Here is a 24707-nt window from a genome sequence, read left to right on the forward strand (position 1 = left end):
TTTTTTGTGTTTTTAGTTCAAAAATTATTTTGTAAAATCTAAAAATCTATTAAAAAAAGGTAACATAAACATAGTTTTAGATCTATAAAAAACGGAATATTCAGGGTTTTTGTCAAATCTAAAAATATATAAAAAAATTATTTAAAAAAGCTAAGATAAACATTGTTTTAGATCTATAAAAAAAAATATTCAGGTTTTTTAATCCAGTAAAGTGAGTTTTCCTTCATTCATTTTCTATACTCCATTTCTTCACAAGGGTTGTGGGGGGTGCTGGAGCCTATCCCAGCTAACTACAGACACCAGGTGGGACGACACCCTGAATCAGTAGTCAACCAATCACAGGGCACAAGGACAAAGACAACCAATCATAGCTAGGGACGAATTAGAATGCCAAACCAGTTAGCCTAGCATATTTTTGGTCTATGGGAGGAAACGGGTGTACCCAAAGAAAACCCACACAAGCCCAGGGCAAAACAAACAAACTCCACACATGAAGGTCGAAACCCACTAGGAATTCAACCCTCAATCTCAGACCTTTGAGGCGGACATGTTGCCCTAATGGTTAGATTTCTTCCCCTCGCTCACATTAGCGGCAAAAGTATGACTGGTCGCCTTCTGAAAGCTGAGTTCCGGGTTTACATAGCGGCAGACAGGCGCAAAGTGAAGAGCTGTTTTATTGTGTGTTTATCTGAGTGCAAGAAAAAGGAAACAAACAGTGGGAGGACATGGAAGCTCAATATCGCCCCCTGGCGTCAGATAGTGGTACCAAATTCCTTCAGTACACTTCGTATATTGACCCTATAAGTCCACCAGTGATTCAATTATTTAACCAATCTATACTTTTAATTTTCAGGGCACACAATATGTACTAATGGGTCAACTTTTATCGTTTGTCTTAATTAGGCAGTAAATATCTCAAAATGTAATCTTAGTTCAAGTTTTGTGTGGCAAGTGGCTATTTTTTTATAGTTTTTTGCACTTAACTTATATATACATACATGTAATAATTATTTTTGTTTTTGTTTCTTATTTTGTAAAAATAATAAAAATGCAAATGAACATGTTTTAATAAAAACAGCCAACGTTGATCTGTTGTGTCAGCACAGTATACACTACAGGTGTCAAAGTGGCGGCTCGGGGGCCAAATCTGGCCCGACGGATCATTTTATACGGCCCGGGAAAGTAAATCATGAGTGCTGACTTTCTGTTTTTGGATCAAATTAAAATTATGAGTATAGATGTATACTAAATTTACTGATTTTTCTCCCTTTTAAAACAATATCTGTCATTTTTTTATCCATTTTTTCTGTGTGTTTAGTTCAAAAATCATTTAGTAAAATCTAAAAATATATTTTAAAAAAAGCTAAAATAAACATTGTTTTAGATCTATAAAAAACTGAATAATCAGGGATTTTAATCCAGTTCTTTTAATCCATTTATATTAAAAAAAAATCGAAATATTATATCTAAAATGGTCCGGCCCATGTGAAATCAAGTTGACATTAATGCGGCCCGCGAACCAAGTTTGACACCCTTAGTCTACACCTAAGCCTAGAAGTCAATTTAAAAAAAAATGAGAGTACTTCATATCGAAAGATGATCTGATTATAATACAGTACATTTTAAAGAGTGGAATCAAGAATATCCAAAAAGCCAAAGTACAATATTTCATTTTTCTGGAATAATTTCCTACTATGATTTTCAGGCAAATTGAACTGTTAGGAAGCCATGCTTCATCTGCAAGTAATATGCAGGTGTGATGTTTCCAAGATCCTGCTTAACAGCTACTCGAACCCGTGCCAAGAGCTCTCATAACAGTCTGGCCATGGCGCAAAATAGGGAAAAAAAACGGGGGTGTGTCATTATCACCTCAGGCGCTAATGGGAATGCTGGAAGAAAGACGCTCAGGTGAGCTTGGTTGACATCACCCTCGTCGTGCGTGACATTCGATCAGCTCACTTGACCTTGGTCAACATGTCCTTCTCAAAAAGTTAAAAATGGTTCTTTTTGTATCATTTTTTCCAAGTTTCAAGTCATTTTAATTTTACAAGAAGCTCAAGATAAGATTTTCTATACAGTCAATCTAATGTGATTGGAACCTAAAAGGTATAAGTTTAGGCAATAAATAAAATATTTAAGTATTTTTTACCAAGTTTAGTGATATTTTTTTAAAGATTTTGGGAGCTTGAAAACAAAAAAAGTTTATATTGTGTTGTGTTTTTGCGTTATGTATGTTTTTGTTGGATTTCATTTGATATCTGGGGGAGTATTTAAAGTGTTTAATTATTATTAATAAATTGGTATTGATCGGGCAGATTTGTGAAAATTAATATTGTATTTAAAAAAGTTCTTGGATGTTTGTGTTCAAAATAATTGATTGTTATCCAATGGTTGGTCGTGCGGACATTTGGTCGCCCGGGACGTTTGGTCGCCGGGGACGTTTGGTCGCCCGGGACGTTTGGTCGCCCGGGACGTTTGGTCGCCCGGGACGTTTGGCCGCCCGGGACGTTTGGCCGCCCGGGACGTTTGGCCGCCCGGGACGTTTGGCCGCCCGGGACGTTTGGCCGCCCGGGACGTTTGGCCGCCCGGGACGTTTGGCCGCCCGGGACGTTTGGCCGCCCGGGACGTTTGGCCGCCCGGGACGTTTGGTCGCCCGGGACGTTTGGTCGCCCGGGACGTTTGGTCGCCCGGGACGTTTGGTCGCCCGGGACGTTTGGTCGCCCGGGACGTTTGGTCGCCCGGGGACGTTTGGTCGCCCGGGGACGTTTGGTCGCCCGGGACGTTTGGTCGCCCGGGACGTTTGGTCGCCCGGGACGTTTGGTCGCCCGGGCCGTTTGGTCGCCCGGGACGTTTGGTCGCCCGGGACGTTTGGTCGCCCGGGACGTTTGGTCGCCCGGGATGTTTGGCCGCCCGGGACGTTTGGCCGCCCGGGACGTTTGGCCGCCCGGGACGTTTGGCCGCCCGGGACGTTTGGTCGCCCGGGACGTTTGGTCGCCCGGGATGTTTGGTCGCCCGGGATGTTTGGTCGCCAGGACGTTTGGTCGCCCCGGACGTTTGGTCGCCCGGGACGTTTAGTCGCCCGGACGTTTGGTCGCCAGACGTAAGTTGATTGATTACCTATTTAATTTACAAAAAGTGTCAAAGTTTAGAAGTAGGTTAATTTTAATCCCAATAGTTCTCGATTTTAAGGAGCTTTTGAATTTTGACATTTTTGCTTCAAAACAAAAACATTGTGTTGATAATGTTGTTTTATTTCATTTGATACTTTGGGTGTGTTTAATGTTGTAAAGAAATTGGTATTGATTGGACAGTTTAGTGAAAATGAACATCATACTTGGAACACTTAATAAAGATTTTAAGGTGGCGAACACTTGAAACATCAATAACGAGCACCGGCCCTTTTTAGTCTACTAAAAGATCCGTGTCATTTTGGAGTTTTTAGCCTTGGCGGTCTTCTCTGAGACAAGTCATAAAAGAGTTGTGAGATACCCTGAGGGATGATTGGAGCTGTTGTCTTCTTGATTAAAATCTAACATGACTCACCAACTAAGCAAAACATCTCATACATGCTTGGGGCAAAGCAAACATAATAAACGCAAAATGTCTGTTAGGCAAAAGGGATCTTAATAGCCAAACAACTTTGAATTGTATTATGCATGGATGTTGTTTTTAAAATAAATAACTTAAATTGTTTGGGGAGATTGCAAATGCGTGGACCACCGTGGGAGGTAAAAGATGGAGGTACATTTACTGACTGAAAAAATAAGAGTATAGTTGTATATCCTTGCGTATTACCGTATTTTCACGACTATAAGGCGCACTTAAAAGTCTTAAATTTTAAACCAAAATAGACAGTGCGCCTTATAATCCAGTGCGCCTTATATATGGGAAAAAACTGAAAACCAAAAACGAAAAACCACCATTGTCGGATATTAAAAAAACACAAACGCCTAAACTGAAAAACAATACTGTTAAATATGCAGATGCTATCTTAGTTTACAAAATCTTCCATCATATAGCTCCTCCCCCACTGCAAGATTTTATACAAAAAAATCCAAAACATCAACAATGGCTGGCTCTAGAGGTGACTGTGTAGTGAGTGAGTGCTTCATACCTGGAAGTCAATAGCAATTACCGTATTTTCACCACTATAAGGCGCACTTAAGTCTTAAATTTTCTCCAAAATAGACACAGTACGCCTTATAATACAGTGCGCCTTATATATGGAAAAAAATGTCATTCATTGAGGGTGCGCCTAATAGTCGTGAAAATACTGTACTTAAAATTGGCTTAAAATTGTTGAATTTTACAATTTCTCTCGTATAAGCCTTCCCCTGATTCACAATTTTCACCTCCATATTCATGGTTTTAATAGGGAGTACAAATGTGATACTTTGAAAGAAAAATCTTAAGAAAAATCATCACACTTGCTATTTCTGAGATACAGCATGAATCGAAAAGTGAGTTTTTTCAAGTTTTATGAAAGATACGTTTTTTTTTTACTTGAATTGCATTCATAGACGACGGACAATTAATGATTTTCAGCGCAACCATGTGAGCAAGGTCATCTCAGAACCAAATAGTGGAGGAATCGGACCATCAAGTAGAAGATGATCCATTTTTTTAATCTGGAAACTCCGAATTTATTAATGATAACACCTGCCCGCCAGCGCGTCAATTGCCAGACTGGCGAGTTGGGGAGTAGTGCACGGAGAACAGCTGCAGGCCGCTGGCTAATTACTTAAGCTTTTCCTTTTCCAAGTACTGTGGCATTAGATCAATTATGAACAATCTCAGCTGGCTACTGTGTTAACACAATTCTGGAAGTGGAGGACTTCTTTTTGGAAGCACTTGGAGTGCACTTGGGAGACCTCCCGGCAACCCCAGTTTTTAATGTTCAAAACTTTCATTTGTGGGATAATGTAAGGACAACTGTTAGGATTGTTAATCAAAGAAAATGGGGGAATTAAAATATAAATGAAATAAGATAAACAAGTGTAATGTATGGATACTAAACACACATTCAATTATGGGTTCTTATAGATTGTCAATATTAATTTAAGGCTTTTGGGAGAGTACTTTGAAAAAGGTTTCTTGGCAAGTATTCACTGAAAAAGTACCTGGATGTCAATGAATTTCCCCCCCCAAAAAAGATTTCATGTAGTGCAGTATGTTTGAAAATGTCAGGAATTTTAGAATTTAGCAAGATGAGTATTTTTGACCAATTTTTGACCAATTTTTGACTATTTTTGACTATTTTTGACTATTTTTGACTATTTTTGGACTATTTTTGGACTATTTTTGGACTATTTTTGGACTATTTTTGGACTATTTTTGGACTATTTTTGGACTATTTTTGGACTATTTTTGGACTATTTTTGGACTATTTTTGGACTATTTTTGGACTATTTTTGGACTTTTTTTTATTACTTTTTTTTGACTTTTTTTGACTATTTTTTGACTATTTGTGACTATTTTTGACTATTTTTTGACTATTTTTTGACTATTTTTTGACTATTTGTGACTATTTGTGACTATTTTTGGACTATTTTTTGACTATTTTTGGACTATTTTTTGACTATTTTTGACTATTTTTTGACTTGGAAAATTTCTCCTATCCAATACGTTTTTAATATTCGTGTTAAATATTCAATCCAGTTTTTGTCTTGTTTTTTAAAAAAAAACTTTCTTACCTGCTTAGTAGATCAGTGGTTTGACTTCCCCGTTATCATGGTGGAGACTTGGGTTTGAATCCCACTTGGGGGTCATTTTTGAAAGAGCCTCTGGTATAAAGTCATATTTTGTGGATCCACTTATTTCCCCTTTATTGACACCTGAGTAGAAAAGACAAAACTGATAAATGGGTGAATTTTAACTGCCACACTGTCATTCTCTACATGCTATTTATCCTTCAATTTTAATTTGATGTCATTAGGCATCACGTTGGCACTGCATCAAGCTTGTTTGTACACAAAGTAAGGTCATTAACAGAAGAAGCCATCTCAGCAGACATTGAAAGGCATTGCACCAGCAAAGAAAGCTAACAAGCCCAGTGAAAGCATTTCCTCATTTGGTATTCAGGCAACATGGTTAGTTTTGTCAGTTTTATTTCTGTACACGTTAATGTGATTGTCAATTCTCTACTGAAGTGCAGCGGCTGCCTGAAGACCTCGTCGACCCAAACCTCCTCCTTTCCAAGACAACTCCAAGTCCCTTCCAAGTCCTTTCACAGTAAGATATAATATCGGAGTACAGTTTAATATTTAAGTGCTGTTTAATATCTAAGTACTGTTGAAATCAGCTCTCAAAATTATATTAATTGAGAGAGTTTATTATCTAAATATCTAAAGTTTTCAACAGTACTTAGATATCAAACAGTACTTGGATATCAAACAGTACTTAGATATTAAACAGTACTTGGATATTAAACAGTACTTGGATATTAAACAGTACTTGGATATTAAACAGTACTTGGATATCAAACAGTACTTGGATATCAAACAGTACTTGGATATTATACAGTACTTAGATATCAAACAGTACTTGGATATTAAACAGTACTTGGATATCAAACAGTACTTGGATATCAAACAGTACTTGGATATCAAACAGTACTTAGATATCAAACAGTACTTGGATATCAAACAGTACTTGGATATTAAACAGTACTTAGATATCAAACAGTACTTGGATATTAAACAGTACTTAGATATCAAACAGTACTTGGATATCAAACAGTACTTAGATATCAAACAGTACTTTATCAAACAGTACTTTGTTATCAAACAGTACTTGGAAAATAAACAGTACTTGGATAATAAACAGTACTTGGATAATAAACAGTACTTAGATATTAAACAGTACGTAAATATTAAACAGTACGTAGATATTAAACAGTACTTAGATATAAAAAAGTACTTAGATATTAAACAGTTCTTAGATATTAAACAGTTCTTAGATATTAAACAGTAATTAGATATTAAATAGTAATTAGATATCAAACTCTCTCTCATGAATATAATTTTGAGAGCTAGTTTCAACAGTAAACTCTCTGTCACCATTTGACCAGCGACCAAAAGACTGGTGACCAAACGTCCGAGCACCTTTTACTATTGCTATCATAGTTTTTATTTTATTTTGACCAGGGTGTTGAGCCTTATTATTTTACTCGTCCATACTTTAGTTGTTCAGTTGTCCTGACCAAACCCAAAAAAACATGACTCCAAAGACCTTCTATGAACGGCACCATGAAAGAAATATTGTCCTCCCTGAACACGGGTCAGAAAATAAGAACGTTGAATGATTCCAGTGTGTCATTTAAACAAGATTTCTTTAATCAAGTACCGTATTTTCACGACTATAAGGCGCACCGCATTATAAAGCGCACCCTCAATGAATTACATTTTTTTCATATATAAGGCGCACTGTATTATAAGGCGCACTGTCTATTTTGGAGAAAATTTAAGACTTAAGTGCGCCTTATAGTCGTGAAAATACGATAATTGCTATTGACTTATAGGTATGAAGCACTCACTACTTTACAGTCACCTCTAGGGCCAGCCATTGTTGATGTTTTGAATTTTTTATTAATATTATAAGGTGCACTGTATTATAAGATGCACTGTCTATTTTGGAGAAAATTTAAGACTTTTAAGTGCGCCTTATAGTCGTGAAAATAGGGTAATTGCTATTGACTTCCAAGTATGAAGCACTCACTCACTACACAGTCACCTCTAGAGCCAGCCATTGTTAATGTTTTGGATTTTTTTGTATACAATCTTGCAGTGGGGGAGGAGCTATATGATGGAAGATGTTGTAAACTAAGATTGCATCTGCATATTTAACAGTACTGTTTCAGTTCAGGCGTTTGTGTTTTTTTTTTAATATCTGACAGTGGTGGTTTTTCGTTTTCGTTTTTTTTCCATATATAAGGCGCGCTGTATTATAAGGCACACTGTCTATTTTGGGGAAAATTTAAGACTTTTAAGTGCGCCTTGTAGTGGTGAAAATACGGTAATTGCTATTGACTTCCATGTATGAAGCACTCACTACTTTACAGTCACCTCTAGAGCCAGCCATTGTTGATGTTTTGGATTTTTTTGTATACAATCTTGCAGTGGGGGAGGAGCTATATGATGGAAGATGTTGTAAACTAAGATTGCATCTGCATATTTAACAGTACTGTTTCAGTTCAGGCGTTTGTGTTTTTTTTAATATCTGACAATGGTGGTTTTTCGTTTTCGTTTTTTTTTTCCATATATAAGGCGCGCTGTATTATAAGGCGCACTGTCTATTTTGGGGAAAATTTAAGACTTTTAAGTGCGCCTTATAGTGGTGAAAATACGGTACTTACATTTTAATGGTACTTTGTACCCAGACATTTCTCCCTCCCAGCATGTCCTCGCCCTACCTCGGCACCCTCATTGATGAGCGCGAACAGATGGCTAGACTGAACGCCCGAGATGAAAAGGTTGCTGGTGACGTGGGGCCAATATCGCCACACCTTGACTGTGGCGCCACATCAAAAACGCGCCATTGATACCAATTAATCTTGAAGGAATGCGGATACCGCATTGATAAAGGAAAAGGGCTAAAAGATAGCCAACCAGTGATCTTTTCCCACAAAGGAGTATTAATGGAACCAATTTTTTTTTTTATCAAGGATGCAGACTTCATAAGAATGCCAAGCTGTGATCAGATTATTTGGTAAACATTTCTGACATGGCTTAAAATTGGCTAGACTGGAGGGCATGTCTATCTTTATCCTTTACTTTTAACCACTTGAATAATACACACAAGGTCTTGTCAACAACATATTTGCTTTCAATGAACATTAAATAGCTGGTATGTGAAATTATTGACTCAAATATTGCCTGATGAACAATGTTTGGTTGGTCTGGGCAGAAAGACAACCTCACTGATGCCTTTATATTCATCGTACAAGTACAATGAGATGTGAGAAGTGAGTATTTTTCACGTTTTATGCAAGATACGTTTTTTTTCTTTCTCGAATCTCATTCATAACCCTAACCCCGAACTGAAACAATACTGTTAAATATACAGATGCCATCTTAGTTTACAAAATCTTCCATCATATAACTCCTCCCCCACTGCACAAAAAAATCCAAAACATCAACAATGGCTGGCTCTAGAGGTGACTGTAAAGTAGTGAGTGATTCATACCTGGAAGTCAATAGCAATTACCATATTTTCACCACTATAAGGCGCACTTAAAAGTCTTAAATGTTCTCCAAAATAGACAGTGCGCCTTATAATCCAGTGCGCCTTATATATGGAAAAAACTGAAAACCAAAAACGAAAAACCGCCACTGTCAGATATTAAAAAAAACACAAACGCCTGAACTGAAACAATACTGTTAAATATGCAGATCTGCCATCTTAGTTTACAACATCTTCCATCATATAGCTCCTCCCCCACTGCAAGATTTTATACAAAAAAATCCAAAACATCAACAATGGCTGGCTCTCGAGGTGACTATGGTGTAGTGAGTGCTTCATACCTGGAAGTCAATAGCAATTACCGTATTTTCACCACGATAAGGCGCACTTAAGTCTTACATTTTCTCCAAAATAGACAGTGCGCCTTATAATACAGTGCGCCTTATATATGGAAAAAATGTCATTCATTGAGAATGCACCTTATAGTCGTGAAAATACAGTATATATAGATCTCTGCTCTGCTAAAAAAAAAATAAAAAAGTTTTTCTAGGACGAGAATGAAAAGCGCTTTATGGAAGGTGTCAGCCGGTCGCTCGACACAAGACGCTGGATTTCTGACGGGATTATTTTACCAAAAAAATTTGACAAGAGCCTCGGAATTTAAAGTCAAGCGGCTCCCAGACGACAGAGTTTTTATTATTCGTAGAAAAGAAATCGGTTGATGGAGGAGAGTAGAAAACCAAATATAGTCAAGTGGGTTTGATCCTTTAAGTCTTGGTAATTGTATAATGAATAGTGGCCTTAAACACAGGGGTAGGCAAAGTTTTGGGCTCGGGGGCCATATTGACTTTAAAAATGTGTATTTATAGCTTATTTCATTTACTTTGACCTGCGAGTAGAATTAGGAAACACTATATTAAATGATTTAAGTCATTTTTGTTCTGTTTAGTCGAAAAAAATATGAGGAAAATATTCTTATGATGACAATCTACATCCAAGTAAACAAAATGTTATCAACTTCTAGCCATTGACTTAAGAAATGTGACAGATGGGCGGAGTCAGCACAAGATATGATACATATAAAAAAGTGCATCCGTTAACAGTACATATAAAACATAAACAGAAAGAAAGGACTAAAGTATTAATATACTCATCACTCATTATTAAAGTAAAAAGTATAAAGTACAAAGTGAAGTAGAGAACGTATTAAGAAATATTAAAATGTTATTTAAAAAAGATAAAGGGCGGTAAAATATGAAAAACAAATAAGAGTGGACAGAGCTACTGCCACTGGCTTCCGCATTACGGCGCCATCTTGGGGAGAAAAATAAATAAGAAAAATTGGACAACGTCGGCGGGCCGGATTAAAAAACCCAATGGGCCAGATGTGGCCCGCGGGCCGTAGTTTGCCTAACATATAGACCCGGCAAAAGCTAGTACAGTAATTTTGCAAGCTAGCATTGGACAGGATGATTCAAAAACAACTACTGATATGAAAAATGAACAAATATTTTGAGACTACATCAACATCCCGATTAATTTGTATCCACTCTTATTACTATAAGATTATTTTAAATGAATAATATTTCCATTTTAGTGAAACCAAAAAACTGACGTTTGGCCATAATGAGATGCCAAAGCCATGATGTTGGATTTTTTTTTAAAGATAACACTTTCATTAAGCTTAAATAAATCAATTTAGGAAAGTAAAATGAAAATTGTTCAACTATGAACGATCTGAGGCTGTAGCGTATTAGCAATTTGTAATTAAAGTCAGCTGTAGAAGCAGTTAGTCATGCTTCATTAAGAGTAAAAAAACACTACACGCAACAGCAGCTCGGCAAGGGTTCATCAGTTTACGTTTTTTTCCTGGTTTTTTGACTAAATATAGATTCTTAAGGCCATGTTTTTGCCAGTCTGTTCATGTGGCAATGATTTGCCGTGATCACCGTGCCAACCTGCCCAAGTAGCTTCGGGATTTGTACTCTTTTGAAGAAGCTGTTTTTAATTCCTTTAATGAACTCAAGTCAAGCCAAACTGCCCCTTTATTTCTTCAAATAGTACTTGCAGACCCTAGTACTTGCAGACCCAAGTACTTGCGCAAAATAAAGTAGAAAAGAGCATTAAAAATCAGTCTATTCTTAGTAATCCAATTCATTTGGATTTGGATAGACAAATTTCTTTGACAACTAGCTTGGGGGTTTGAACTTGTGATTGAAAATTTTGGTGTTTGCTCTAGATCTAATGTGTGCAAACTACGGCCCGCGGGCCACATATGGCACCGTTAGGCGTTTTAATCTGGCCCGCCGACGTTGTCCAATTTTTTTTTTTTTTATTTAATATTTTTGTTTATATATTTTTTATTCATTTATTTTATTTTATTTTTCCCCCAAGATGGCGCCGTCAGGTGGAAGCCAGTGGCAGTAGCTCTGTCCACTTTTATTTGTTTTTCGTGATTTACAGCTACCTATGTATCTTTTTTTAATGATATTTTAATATTTCTTAATACATTCCTTTTTACTTGACTTTGTACTTTATACTTTTTACTTTAATGATGATTAATGAGTATGTTAATACTTGAGTCCTCTTTTTCCTGTTTGTTTCATATGTACTGTTAACGGATGCACTTTTTTATTTGTATCATATCTTGGTTTTGGTGTTTTACAGCCCTTCTATCTTTTTTTAAATGACATTTTAATATTTCTTAATACATTCCTTTTTACTTGACTTAGTACTTTCTACTTTTTTCTTTAATGATGAGTAATGAGTATGTTAATACTTAAATCCTTTTTTTCAGTTTATGTTTCATATGTACTGTTAACAGATGCACTTTTTTATATGTATCACATCTTGTGCTGACTGGTATTTACACCCCAGCAAACAATAATTTTTCTTAAAATCTTCCCTTCAAAGTAACACATTTCTACTCCCTATGAAAACCATAAATCTGTAAGTGAAAAATGTGAATCAGAGGCCAGCTTATACGCGAGAAATTGTCAAATTAACCGAATTTTAAGGGTGCGGCTTATACACAGTCACCTAAAATACCAAGAAATACTTAAAACATCAGATCATAATTACCAGCCCCTAATTTTCTTTAAAATAATTCTTTAATCCCTATCTTAAACCGCATTGATAGCTCAACTCAAGATAGCAAAATTCAAGTATCCCTGTGATACTCACTGGACTGACAGCTATGTTGACATCTTGAAGGTTTTGTGAATTCGTAACAAATGTTGCCTAGAATTCCAAAATGTCCAATGGGACAGACACAAGACAGAACATAGGAGAGACTTAGAGAGAGATTCTACACTGGAAAAGATGGCCAGTAAAAAATGACTGACGCCACAACTTGTTATTCATATTCCCACATGTGAAATGTGCCTGACAGTTTATACTTCTGAGCTTTACACGAAACTTAATGACGAATCTCTCCACAAATCTTTTCTCTAGACGAAACCACTAAGTAGCCACACCCCCTAACCCCCCCCAAAAAAACTCAGTTGCCACTTGGTGGAACGAACTTGGACGAGGATGAAGGGTCTCAGCGGGGGTTACTCAATTATTCACAAGTGGTATCTTCAGTAACAGCTCTTCTACATGTGTGTATTAAAAATGTACATGCCTACTACGATTTTGGTCCTGGCATGCAATGCTCGGATGGTCTTTAAATTGTGTGGATGAGCGGAAATGTCTACTTCAAGTCCACCTGGAAATATTGTACTTTAGAGTGACCTATTTTAGGTTTTTTCGCCCAAAAGAGTCTCAGGATAGGATGAGCTGTAACTGTACTGCCACTGGATGGTGTAAATGTGAGTAAATATTGGGTTGATGGTGTTTTGAGAATGAATTACTGTATTTTATCATATATTGATTGCCTGTGTGGATAAGTTGTATCCTTATAACTGCCTTAAAATCGTTGAATTTTACGATTTCTCACGTATAAGCCGCCCACTGATTGACAATTTTCACCTTCATGTTCATGGGTTTAATAGGGAGTACAAATGTGTTATTTTGAAGGGAAAATATTAAGAAAAATCATCGCTTTTGACATTTTATGCAAGTTTTTTACTTGAATTTCATTCATAGACGTCAAAATTATTTTTGTTTAGCATTTTATCGGTTAATCTTTTCTCTATTTTGAATAAATCTTTGAGAACTTGCAAATTCGTGCATGTCAAGTCTAATTTATCCACATATAAGCCGTACACTGGATTCAGTCATTATTTTTTGAGCGACAAATACGGCTTATATGCAAGAAAATACAGTAACTAAAAAATTAAAATCTTAAGAAAAATCATCACACATGGTATTTCTGAGATACTATACAGTATATAATCAATTGCATATTCCTAAAGATATCAAGACAATGCTAAGTAGTTTCTGTCACATGAAATTTAAATGACATTTTAATATTTCTTAATACATTCCATTATACTTGACTTTGTACTTTATACTTTTTACTTTAATAATGGGTGATGAGTATGTTAATACTTCAGTCCTTTTTTTTCTGTTTATCTTCCATATGTACTATTAACGGATGTACTTTTTTATATGTATCGCATCTTCGTATATATATATTTTTCTCTCTCCTGCGAACAGGAGAAAAAAAAAAGCCTGTACATAATCGCTAAAGTTTTAAAAATACCAGAGGCTGCTTTTTTTAAATGACATTTTAATATTTCTTAATACATTCCTTTTTACTTGACTTTGTACTTTATACTTTTTACTTTAAATGAGTGATGAGTATGTTAACACTTCAGTCCTTTTTTCTGTTTATCTTTCATATGTACTATTAACGGATGCACTTTTTTATATGTATCGTATCTTCATATATATATTTTATTCTCAGGAAAGAAAAAGCCTGTACTTAACCGCTAAAGTTTTAAAAATACCAGAGGCTGCTTTCCCACTTGCCCTCAATTAAAATTTGGTGCACACAGCTTTCGGGTGAAGGAGCTCACGCCTTCCCGGGCGGGCATTGGGGGCATTTCTCATTTACAAGACACTGAAGCCTGCACGCATACCTGATCCCAGGAAGGTCAACTTCCTTCTAACAAGTGGATCGGTGGGCCGCCATAGTGTGGGCGGGGGGACGTGTACGGCAGGCATATTGGGCTCAAGAGTCACCTAGTGCCGAGGTGACAACCTCTTTGGGGATGTGATCAAGTGCAAATATGATTGCAGTGCAGCCAGGCAAGCGACGCCTGTGGGATGAGGGGCTTTGATTATGCCCCGAGACGCCTGCTAAATCAATCGACCTTGACGACAGCTTCGCCTCAGCAACTCACGTGCGTGTTGTTTGTCTTGATGGTGCAAGGGGAAGACAATCTGTCGTAAAATGACACTCCGCCTTGTGCTCATAAATGGAGCCAAAGGCATTGATTGATCATGGCGACTTTGATTTAACAATAAGACAATAAGCGGAGAGGTGTCCAGATTATAACGTTTGGTGTGTCCAAAAAAAAAACACTTTGGAAATCATTGGGGTGTGGAAATTCACCAGTGGAGATGAAGTTATTTTGTGTGGGGTTGATACCACTGATAGCTACACTTTGAATTTTTGGATGAAAATATCTCCTTTCTCTTGTAGTCCAGATCTGGCCAAACTACGACCTGCGGGCCATATTTGGCCCATTGGGTTTTTTAATCCGGCCCGCCGACGTTGTCCAAGTGTTATTTTTTTACTACTACTTGAAGTACTTTGTACTTTTGACTTTAGTGATGAGTATGTCAATATGTGAGTCCTTTTTTTCTGCTTATGTTTCCTATGTAGTGTTAACGGATGCACTTTTTTATATGTATCGTATCATGTGCTCACCCGGCTCGTCTGTCAAATTTTAAAAAGTCAATGTGGCCCCCTGGGCTGAAAAGTTTGCCCACCCCTGGGTTAGCACGTCAGCCACACAGCTCTGGGGTCCTGGGTTCAAATCCAGGTCAGTACAGGTTTTCTCCGGGTACTCCGGTTTCCTCCCATATTCCACAAACAAGCATGCTGATTGGACACTCTAAATTGCCCCTAGCTATGATTGGTTGTTTGTCTTCTTGTGCCCTGCGATTGGCTGGCCACCAATTGAGGCTGTCCCCCGCCTCTGTCAGCTGGGTTAGGCTCCAGCACCCCCTGTAACTCTAGTCAGTATAAAGCCATTCAGAAAATGAATGAATGAATGTTAAATGGTCAAAAGTTCCTAACATTATGTTTACTTGGATGTAGATTGTCACCATAAGAATATTTTCCTCATATTTCTTCCGCTAAACAGAACAAAAATGACTTAAATCATTTAATATAATCTTTCCTAATTCTACTCACAGGTCAAAGTAAACGACTTAAGCTCCAAATACTCCGTTTCTGTCTGAATATCGAAAAAAAAACGGTGCACCAGGGACATGCCTATCATTGGCTAAGTACATCTAATCTCACTGATTACATATTCAGGGAGTTTATCCATGATATTAAAAAATGTTCAATTATATATTTTCTTTACAAGGCTGTTCAATAATTCGGCTCAAGTAATTATTCCACTTTTCTCAGGCTTTACGCAGCAGACTGTAAACATGGATGCACATATCGTCAAGGGAGAATTACCTTTGGTAGGCAAGATTTATTACCCAATGAGTGAGCTTCCACCAATGAAAATTGCTTAGAGATAAACAGTGGCTCTTGCCTATCTATCCAATGAGCAGGAGTCATTATTGAGCCTGTGGACATTTTGTTGATTGCATCCCTAGTTCTTGTTTTTAGTCAATTTACCAGGTAACTTTTCATGGTTGTTTTCTTTTACCAACATGGCCGCTTTTTATGCTTTATTGTGAATCTGCAAGTCAAAATAAAGGTAACATAGTATAGTATAATCGACCAGAGGCGGTCGATCGGGTTTTTTATTTTATTTTTGTTTTTGACGGAAAATCTCGTAGAATTATGTAGACAAATATTTTTGTAACTATTTTTTTGTAAATTTGCAACACTAAAAATATATTTTTGTACTCCCCGTGATTGAGTAAGATTCCAAATTCCAAATTCCTAAAAAAATGTAAAAAAAAAAAACACTAAAAAGGACCATTCATGAATTTCGCGACGCAGACGGGGTGCAGACACTTACAGAATCCTGCCTATCAACGACCTCCGGTTGAATAAAAATAACTTTATACTAAATATATGCGTCAATCTTTGAACTAAAAATTGCTTTCTTGTGGATTTAATGTAAATTTGTGTAGATAATCAGCTGCATGTTTCGTGTAGTCATTGTTTTATTGTAAAATATGGTCGGATTATAGTCAGGTGCACCTTTCGGTTCAGGAATTGCAGTATATACAGTATTATTAAAAAAAAAAAAGGTAACATAGTATGGTATAATCGACCAGAGGCGGTCGATCAGGTTTTTTATTTTATTTTTGTGACTATTTTCATCATATGTATTTTTTGTGGGTAAATTGCGTAAAATTACATAGACAAATATTTTTTTAACTATTTTTTGTAAATCTGTAATACTAAAAATATATTTTTGTACTCCCCTGATTGAGTAAAAAATCCAAATTCCTAAAAAAAACATAAACCACTAAAAATGAACCAATAGAAAGACCCATTCATGAATTTTACTACACAGACGGGGCGCAGACACTTACAGAATCCTGCCTATCAACCACCTTGAATCAAATAAATCTTAAAGGGTTGTTCTTGGCTTCACTTTTGACAGCATGGCAGTCATGTGATGCCTTTTGCGTACTGGTTTGACCCTGGAAAAGGATTTGATTGATTGGCGGTCAAAGGGATTAATGACAGACGGCATTACGCTTGACCGGCGAAAAGACACTTTCAATAAATTCTCGGCTATTGGCCATTCTGACCAGCACGACCCTTGTCACTTCACCTCTGGGCCAAGTGATAGATGGCAGCTGTCAGTAGGCCGGCCACTCCACCTTGTCGGTATTATGTGATGTCACCTCTGTACAGAGAAGCAGTAGAATCTCCATTTTTTTTTCTCAGAGTGGCGACTCGCGTTGGCAAAATGGAGAGCAACAAACTGGTCGTTCAAAAAGAAATTAATCCAAATAGCCCCCAACTTCCAAGTTGTGTGGCATACATTTTATAAATGCAAGCCAAAAGGCGTAAAATTGGATCTTTTGAGATCAGAATCAGGCTTCATCTGACTGAAATTCTGACCCGAATGACTGCAGTGTCGGTCGGTGGCATAAATTCAAATCAGATATTGTCAAAATATTATAGTTGTAGAAGATATCACAGAATACATAACTATCAACCTCGGCTAATTGCTGCCCTTATTAATGATTGCAATTGCCCTTATTAAGCGATAAAAAAACAACATACAAATGCAACATGGCACATTTTTACCCACTTAAAACTTTGAAAAAAATTCAAAGTGGGGTATGCACTAAATTCAAGATTCTGTATGTTGCTCTATGACACTAAAACAGGGGTGGGCAAAGAGAGAGTTTAAAATCGAAGTACTGTTTCATATCTAAGTACTGTTTAATATTGAAGTACTGTTTAATATCTAAGTATTGTTTGATATTTAAGTACTGTTTAATACTGAAGTACTGTGTAATATCTAAGTACTGTTTGATATCTAAGTACTGTTTGATATCTAAGTACTGTTTGATATCTAAGTACTGTTTAATATCTAAGTACTGTTTACTATCTAAGTACTGTTTAATATCTAAGTACTGTTTAATACCTACGTACTGTTTAATATCTAAGTATTGTTTAATATCTAAGTACTGTTTAATACCTAAGTACTGTTTAATACCTAAGTACTGTTTAATACCTAAGTACTGTTTAATATCTAAGTACTGTTTAATATCTAAGTACTGTTTAAAATCTAAGTACTGTTTAATATCTAAGTACTGTTTAATACCTAAGTACTGTTCAATACCTAAGTACTGTTCAATACACAAGTACTGTTGAAACCAGCTCTCAAAATTATATTCATGAGAGTTTAATATCTAAATACCCACTGTTTTAAATAGTACTTAGATACTAAACAGTACTTAGATATTAAACAGTACTTAGATATTAAACTCTGTCTTATGAATATAATTTTGACATTAAACACCACTGATTTCAACACTCTATCACCATTTGAGCGGCGACCAAAAGGGACCAAAAGACCGGCGACCAAACGTCCGAGCACCATCTAAAACTGTGCTACATATGTATGTGTCTCTAGTGTGTTTCTCTTCAACCTACACAACGGCCTAAAGATAAAAATTAGCCTTCAGCTACAATCTTACATAATTACATATATATTTCATTAACAAATACTAATATATTCATGAAGACCAGCTATCCCGTATTAAAATAAATCAAACTCAAACTTGCCTTGACACAACCTTTGATACTACCTGCATTTGTTAGAGTGCAAGACATGACATGCCTTGTGATATCTACCCCGGAATTGCTATTCCGACTTGACATATGCTCTTTTATTGGGCACCTTAAAACCCCAAAAAAATGGTGAAACTTGTTTTTACCACCCATTATCGACCTCCTTCACGTCCCCTGGAAACATCCGCCATGAAAACCAGACGACATACTTTCAACTTGACAACTGACCACCATAAAAACCTCCATAACTCCTCCACTAACTTTTTTTTCCTTCTTCTCAGCGAATAATACGAGCAAATACTCTCAAAAACGAAGTAACTGATGTGTTGCCTTCCATATTTCTCTTCAGCGCCTTCACAACATGATTAAATTTGATGATTCATGAAGGAGATGTCTATAAAATATCACCATATTTTCCCCATTCTCATTCACTACTTTGATGCTTTATTAAATATAACATTCCTCTCAAATAGTCCCAAATGGTAAATAACGACTTTTTTTTCTTATTACAGTGTTCCCTCGCTACTTCGCGCTTCAGCTATCGCGGACTCAGAGCTTCGCGGATTTTTTTCAGGAAAAAAATAAATAAAAAATGTAAAGATATTAAGTTAAAATTGTAAATTACATCGTTTTACAAGAGGGGGAAACAAAATATTCAAATTAGTACATTTTTTTGCAATCATTGATTTAAAATGAGGAAAACACAGGAAATAATCTACAATATTCTGAATTTCATCATAAAACAGAAAGTTAGCACTCATCATTCACTTTCTTGGACCACCCAAAATGATGCAATGGGCCATATTTGGCCCACGGACCACAACTTGGACACCAGTGATTTAGAAAAACCGGTAATGTATCCAAAGGGCCATTGACTGTAGTACACACCCAAAATTTGAAGTCTAGCATATCAGTGGCAGTATTAAAGTATTCTTTTGGGTCAAATCTTTGAAGACTACAGTATTAGATTTTTGCAGATATTTTGGAGAGTACAGTGTTCCCTCGCTATTTCGCGCTTCAGCTATCGCGGACTCAGAGCTTCGCAGATTTTTTTCAGGAAAAAATAAATAAAAAATGTAAAGATATTAAGTTAAAATTGTAAATTACATCGTTTTACAAGAGGGGGAAACAAAATATTCAAATTAGTACATTTTTTTTTGCAATTATTGATTTAAAATGAGGAAAACACAGGAAATAATCTACAATATTCTGAATTTCATCATAAAACAAACTCATCATTCACTTTCTTGGACCACCTAAAATGATGCAATGGGCCAGATTTGGCCCACGGACCACAACTTGGACACCAGTGATTTAGAAAAACCGGTAATGTATCCAAAGGGCCATTGACTGTAGTACACACCCAAAATTTGAAGTCTAGCATATCAGTGGCAGTATTAAAGTATTCTTTTGGGTCAAATCTTTGAAGACTACAGTATTAGATTTTTGCTGAATTTTTTTGTGAGTACAGTGTTCCCTCGCTACTTCGCGCTTCAGCTATCGCGGACTCAGAGCTTCACGGATATTTTTCAGGAAAAAATAAATTAAAAAATTAAAGATATTAAGTTAAAATTGTAAATGACATCGTTTTACAAGAGGGGGAAACAAAATATTTAATAAGAATTAGTAATTGCATCAAAAAAAAGGCCAAAGAAATGGTCAAAAACATGGTGAGAGTTCAGGAATGGCATTGATGACGTCATGGCTGTTTACAGGCGCATCTTCGCCGCCCAAAAATGTTCACAACTGCCAATAACGATGTTTCTTACATGCAAAAAAACTGCAGAAGATCCTCCCATCCGGACTACTATGATGTTTTTGCTTGGTGGTGCTTTTGTGCACGAGTTATACGTTTCTTTAAGCATTTTTGAAGGGGCTACTTCGCGGAAATGCAGCTATTACGGGGGGGTCCCGGTCCCCATTAACCGCGATAAGCGAGGGAACACTGTATTTTTATTTCTCCTTCAGGGAATGGAAATATGCATCATAAATAAAAACGGGGAAAAAGAAGCTTCACTCTTTTTAAGGTAAAGATTGAAAGTAGAATATATTTTGGATGAAAAATGGCGCTATTATCAACGAATCACCTCCATTCTATTGATCCTAAGAGAGTAGTCTACTTTTCCAAATGTAATTTTATGGACACTGGCAGCAAATCAATAGCACACACAGGATGTAGTAGGCTGATGCATAAAAACGTTAAAAAAAAACATGTATTTCAAGGAATCACATGGTTGCTTCTTCAAAATGAGTTTCCAAATAGGTGGGAGTAGGTTTATTTATTTTTCCTGAGGTAAAAAAAAGGCTTTAAGTAACCAACCTTGGGTTTAAAATTACCTTTGACATGAATCGATAGATAAAATAAATAAAATAGGCCTTGGTAGAGTTGTTTTTTTTAGCCATGCTTTGACCTAAACAATGAAAAGTGGCTTAAAAATTGAGTCATTGATAGTGTGAAGGAACTTGTAAGTGGGTTTTGGAGTTAAATATGTTATGAGAAAGGTAGTGTGTATATGTAGAACTGTTAGATTAGATTACCGTATTTTCACGACTATAAGGCTCACCGCATTATAAGGCGCACTCTCAATTAATGACATTTTTTCCATATATAAGGCGCACTGGATTATAAGGCGCACTGTCTATTTTGGAGAAAATGTAAGACTTTTAAGTGCGCCTTATAGTCATGAAAATACGGTAGATTAGATTAGATTAGATGAGAATTTTATTTCATCCCGTATTGGGGAAATGTGTTGGTGGCAGTAGCAAGACAGACACAGAAGACATTGTAGAACTAGTTAAAAAAATGGAGCCACGCCCTGGAAGTCATCATTCCTTAATTTAATTTAATTAATTTAATGTATTTGTCCTTAATTTAATAAATACTAAAATGGCAAAGGATGGACTACATGACAATTTAATTAATTTAATTTATTAGTTCTTAATTTAATAAATACTAAAATAGTCAAGGATGGACTAAATGTGATTAATCACAGCTAAAAGTTTTTGGTGTATTTTTAGGTTTTTGTTAATTTATCTTAATTTCATTTGAAAAATGAATTTGTGATTATAAAATTAATATAAAAATACAATGGTGAAAAATTATTTATTTAGAAATAGTGACACTTGTACATGTTTTTTTTAAATTGCAAAAAAATTAACTGAAACTAGATTTCCGATTTTATATTTTTTCAATTATTTTTCTGGACTACATGTGGCACCCATTACATTTTATTACCTAAAAAATATATATAAATATTTGTTCAAACTATATCAATATTGTAGAATTAAAAAAATGCATGCTTTTGTAGCATTTTTTAATCCAAAAATTACAGCCAAGGTTTGAAATACTTAAGCAACAAAAATTTCCAAAAAAAAAATATGTAATTTTTATTCCTTCTGGGTAAATCTAACAAATTGTATCGATTTGAAAGTCAATATTATAGCGACGTACATCATAAAATTGGCAATTTACAATTTAAATCGAGGTTTTGAGTCATATTTTCTTGTCTAAAATCTGCATTAATGAGTTTAAGGCCCAAAAAACACTGCGCAATAGTCAGTTCACCAACATTTAACCAAGTCATATCTAGCAACTCATAAAAACCAACTAATTACAAAGCTACTTTATGAGCCGTCTGACTGTCAAACTAAATAACTACGTGATAAATAAAGAGTCACAGCAAACACTGATTGCCTTCAAGAACTTGCTGAATTTTCGCTTTTTTGCGTGGGAGTGATGTGAGGGAACATCTGCTCGCAAAATGCGCACCAGCGGCAAGATGGACGACGACATTTCCTCTCGCCGCGTGACACCCCGCGGCCTCGTGCTTTGTTATTGACAACAAGTGTTTAAATGCAAGGCACGGCGGCGGCGCTAGCTGGCTTCTTTTCCTCGTGCTCTGATCAATAAAGATGTCCTTCTTGCGGCGTTGCTCATTTGTGCCACGGGCAACACACACAAGTCGTCTGATCTCGCTAAACAAACATGGAATGCAAGTCTTCTCACTTGACGTTTTGTTCATTTCATAACGGACCTAACACTGCTCTCATGATTAGAATTAGTACTTTTTAATATCCAAGTACTGTTTAATGTCTAAGTACTGTTGAAACCAGCTCTCAAAATCATATTCATGAGTTTAATATCTAAATATCTACTGTTTTAAACAGTACTTCGATATTAAACAGTACTAAGATATTAAACTCTCTAACATGAATATAATTTTGAGAGCTGGTTTCAACAGTAAACTGTCACCATTTGACCGGGCGACCAAAAGACAGGCGACCAAATGACAGGCGACCAAAAGACAGGCGACCAAAAGACAGGCGACCAAAAGAGCAGTGACCAAACGTCCCGGCGAACAAAAGACAGGCGACCAAACGTCCGGGCGACCAAACGTCGGGGCGACCAAACGTCCCGGCGACCAAACGACCCGGCGACCAAACGACCCGGCGACCAAACGACCCGGCGACCAAACGACCCGGCGACCAAACGTACGGGCCACCAAAGGTCCAGGCGACCAAACGTCCAGGCGACCAAACGTCCAGGCGACCAAACGTCCAAGCCCCACAAACTAATATAAACTAGCATCAACTACAGACAAGAAATACTGCAGATCGCTGGAAGCAATGCAACTGTGTGTAACAACTTGCTTTTAGTGCTTATCGCCGTCCTAATTGGTTTCCTCTGGCTTCGCGTCTGCTCTCTGTTACTGTATAAAATAAATTAAACAAAAAAAGAAACATTATCACTTTCCCTACAGCTTGGGATTCATCTCCCTTCTCCGATTCGACTCCCTAAAACAACGAACAATGGGGGGTAAACATATATATACATATATACACATTATACATATATACACATATACATATATACACATATACACATGCACACATATATATATATATACACATGCACATATATATATATATATATATATATATATATATATATATATATATATATATATATATATATATATATATATATATATATATATATATATATATATATATATATATATATATATATATATATATATATATATATATATATATATATATATATATATATATACACATATATACACATATATACTCATATATATACACATCTATGCACACATTTACATATATACTCATATATACACATCTATACACATATTTACATATATACACATATATACACCTATATACATAAATATACATATATACACATATATACACATATATACACATATATACATATATAAACATATATATATATATTCATATATGTAGATATATATTATCATTTTGCTAGTGAATGAAGAATTTAGCTCGTCAATACATTTATTTTTCCTATAAGTATAAATCACACATTCCAAAACATTCGTAGTTAAGATAGAAAAAAAACACGCTAACCAATGCAACAATATGGAAGAAAAATATTTCCAATAAAACCCTGTCAGGTCGGTTTTAACCCCAACTTGTCCAAATATCGAAATACACAAAGGTAAAACTGCAAAAATATGAGTAGGAATGTTTTTTTTCCCAATGATTAAGAGGTTTGAATGACTTTTTAAGCATTTTTGTGCAATACTTCATGCTACTACAGCTGCAGTGGCTCTGGATAAATTGAGTTGAAGACCCCCTACTAAAGCCTTCAACTCGGTATCGAGAGGCCACGCCGAGAGCGCCCGCTAAAAAATGAGTGGCACTTCAGTGTAACTTGCAGGTCCAGCCAAACGATGGCTTATAGTTTGGAAAATATGTATTTTTTCAATCATAAATTGTATTTTGGAGCATCTTTCAGAGTACCCAAATTCACTAAGTAAACATGGTTTAAAAAAAATCAAGTAGCAGAGATAGTGTTGTAGAAATTAACGTAATTTCTCGCATATAAGTCGCATTCGCATATAAGCCGTACCCTTAAAATTGCCTTAAAATGGTTGAATTTTACAATTTCACCAGATTTAAAAAAAAAAAACGGATTTCGGAGGATTTAATTTGAGCAAACCCAGTGTGTATTTTATATACCGTATTTTCACAACTATAAGGCACATTGCATTATAAGGCGCACCCTCAATGAATGACATTTTTCCATATATAAGGCGCACTGTATTATAAGGCGCACTGTAGTATAAGGCGTACTGTATTATAAGGCGCACTGTATTATAAGGCGCACTGTATTATAAGGCGCACTGTA

The 24707-nt window shown here is 36.1% G+C and overlaps 1 long non-coding RNA gene across 1 annotated transcript in view; it reads right to left on the reverse strand.

Annotated features, from left to right (window-relative positions):
- LOC144192149 (uncharacterized) overlaps positions 1-24707 on the reverse strand; it is an 86751-nt gene that overhangs the window by 21811 nt on the left and 40233 nt on the right. The window contains exon 3 of the long non-coding RNA XR_013325053.1: positions 5694-5834. This is a non-coding gene — a long non-coding RNA (uncharacterized LOC144192149). The remainder of the gene's footprint in view (positions 1-5693; positions 5835-24707) is intronic.

This window comes from Stigmatopora nigra, unplaced genomic scaffold (assembly GCF_051989575.1).
Source record: "Stigmatopora nigra isolate UIUO_SnigA unplaced genomic scaffold, RoL_Snig_1.1 HiC_scaffold_25, whole genome shotgun sequence".
NCBI lineage: Eukaryota > Metazoa > Chordata > Actinopteri > Syngnathiformes > Syngnathidae > Stigmatopora > Stigmatopora nigra.